Consider the following 3,131-nt stretch of genomic DNA (forward strand, 5'->3'; position numbering starts at 1 on the left):
GAGGGAGGGAGGGAGGGAGAGGATGGGTTCCGCCTGAGTGAGCAAAGGACACACACACTCACACACACACACACACACACACACAGCAGGAAGATAAACAGATAGAGATAGATGGAGATAAATAGAGAGAGAGAGAGAGAGGAGGAGAGGGAGAGGGCACAGCAGTTAGTCACAAGTCCCTTCAGAGTACACACCTCCCTTGCTCCCCTCCTCTCCCCTCCCCCCAATCTCCAGGTAATCACTCAGGTGTCTTATTATCAATCCTTTCCTCTCCCTTCTCCTTCCTTCATTCCCCTCTCCCTCTACTTTCATCATATTCCTGTTTCTCTCTCTCCCTTTTCCTCCTTAAGATTACTTCGCTTCTCCTTTTCTCTTCCTTCTCTCTTCCTTCTCTTTCGTTTTCTTTCCTCTTTGATATCTATTTTCTAATCAAGGGTATATTAAGAGGAGGAAGTGTGTTAGTAGAGAAGAGGAAAGACAGTAGGAGTGTAAATTTGTATGGTGTAGGTTCGTTAATTGTTTTAATGTACGAATTCTTTCTAAGCCTAAATATGCCATCATTAATAGACTTGGAATCCTGTATCGGCCACCTTATTCGTCAATCCAAGCCTTGCTGGAAGAGTGTGTTTGATTTGTTTGTGTTTAGAGAGCTCTTTCATTCTTTCTCTCCCCTTCTATTTTCTTCTCCATCTTCTCCTTTCTTTATGACCCTATTCCAAAAACTGAAGGGGATTATGGTTAATTTGTCTGCTCTCTCTCTCTCTCTCTCTCTCTCTCTCTCTCTCTCTCTCTCTCTCTCTCTCTCTCTCTCTCTTTTTACAGTTAATGGTTCGCTGGAGTTGGCGATACAGTTGAGGTTTCTAATTCTCTTTGAGTCACGCTTTCGTCCCCTTCCTTTTACCACCACCACCACCACCACCACTACCACCATCACCACCACCAATAACAACAACAACAACAATACACTCGCCACCAACACCAACAGCACCAGAAAAGACACCAACTCCCCCCCCCCACCCCCCACCAAACAATAAAAACAACAACAACAACAACACTGGACCTACAACCACGAATACTAAAACAAACCCAAACGGCCCACATTAAATAAAAAACAACAGCTCTCTCCTCTTTTGTTTCCTTTTATTTTTTGCCTGTTGAGCTGCCTTCTTTAGTGTTAAAAAAAAAACCCATCTCAACAATAGCCTACTGCACGCATCGCCACGCCCACATAAACAATCAGCCAATCACATGTGTTGAAATCGGGAAAGTGGGCGGGGCTTACGTGCCAAGATAACGTGTACGGACATCGAACTATTGTGTTGGGGCGTGTGAGTGATGGTGTGAGTCTTGTGTATAAGTGATTGTTGGGTGAGGTGAGTAAGTGGCTCGTCTGCAGGTGAGGGAGGGGCAGGGGAGCGTGAGTCACGATCGGATGCGTGAGTCACGGAGTCTGAATAAGGTGGTGAAAAGAGGCACTGGTAGCATGGAAGGTTTGTTCTCTTTTCAATTTTTCAATCTCTCTCTCTCTCTCTCTCTCTCTCTCTCTCTCTCTCTCTCTCTCTCTCTCTCTACATATATATTTCTGTCTGTCTGTCTGTCTGTCTGTCTATATCTCTCTCTTCCCACTCAGGTTTCTCCTTCCTTTTTTCTGTCTGTCTGTCTGTCTCTGCCTCTGTCTATCTTCCTCTCTATCTCTCTGTCTGTCTGTATTTCTACTTATCTACTTGTCTATATGTCTGTGTCTGTCTGTATGTTTCTTTCACATTTTATCTATCTTTTCCACACACACACACACACAGTTACCCACCTTCCTTGCATAAAAACATACTAAATACTTAAAAAAAATCATGAAGAAATGTGTTTACGCAAAAAGGCAGGTGACGGATGAGTGCCATAAATAATTCAGAGAAAAGTTAATTAAAAAAGTAATGAGGGAAACAAAAGAAGAGAAAAAAGAAACAATTTAGGAGGAGAGAAAAGACCGACAGACAGGCAAAAAAATAAGAAAAAGAAAAAGAGAGAGATGAATGACACAGTTACACCCTCGAGGCATAACTCAAATAAAAAAGAAGTGACAAGCAGAAAAGGAAATTAAGAAGAACGGCCGAAAAAAAACACGATAATGAACGAGATGACGGCGATAAGAACGAAACAAAATACAGGGCGAGGAGGAACGAATGAGGGTGACAAGGCGAATCAGAAGGAAGGAAGGAAGGAAGGATGGAGGGAGAAAGCAGAGGGCAGAGACTTAGTAATAGGCAGGAGGTGGAAAATATAGAGCAATAACGAAGGTAAAAAGAGAGAGGAAGTGAGAAGAAAGGAGGAGAAAGGAGAGGAAGTGAAGAGAAAGGAAGAGAAAAGAAGGAGAGAATGAGAAAGCAAGGGAAAGGGTACCAGTAATAAACAAAGTAAATCAGCGAATGAGGAAAATATAGTTCAACGACGAAGGTAAAAAGAGAGAGGAAGTTTGACGAAAGGAGGAGAAAGGAGAGGAAGTGAAGAGAAAGGAAGAGAAAAGAAGGAGAGAATGAGAAAGCAAGGGAAAGGGTACCAGTAATAAACAAGGCAAATCAGCGAAGAAGGAAAATATAGTGCAATGACGAAGGTAAAAAGAGAGAGGAAGTTTGACGAAAGGAGGAGAAAGGAGAGGAAGTGAAGAGAAAGGAAGAGAAAGGAAGGGAAAAGGAAACATAGTGGTAGTAATACACAAGATGATTCAAGGAAGAAGGAAAACAGACCAATGACGAAGGGAAAAAAAGAGAGAGGGAGTGAAACGAAGAGAGGAGAAAGGAAAGGAAGTGAAAAGGAAGAAAGGAAGAGAAAGGAAAAAGATAAATACACGAAACAAATAACAGTAAAAGAATGGCCATTAGAGGAAAAATGTCACAATAGAGAGATAAAGAGAAAGAGAGAAAGGGGAGAAAGTGATAAGGGTGACATGTACAGAGAAAAGAAAGGGGGAGAGAGGGGGAGAAAGGAAGAAGGGGGGGAGAGGGAGGAGGTTAAGAGAGGAAATGAAAGAGAGAGAAAACAGGAGAGAGTTGAAAGATAAGGTAATGCATGACAGCACTTAGTGAAAGGAAGAGGAAGAAGAGGAGGAGGAAGAGGAGGGGATGTAGGAGGAGCAAGAA

Source organism: Eriocheir sinensis, chromosome 46 (genome assembly GCF_024679095.1).
Source record: "Eriocheir sinensis breed Jianghai 21 chromosome 46, ASM2467909v1, whole genome shotgun sequence".
In the NCBI taxonomy this organism is placed as follows: Eukaryota; Metazoa; Arthropoda; class Malacostraca; order Decapoda; family Varunidae; genus Eriocheir; species Eriocheir sinensis.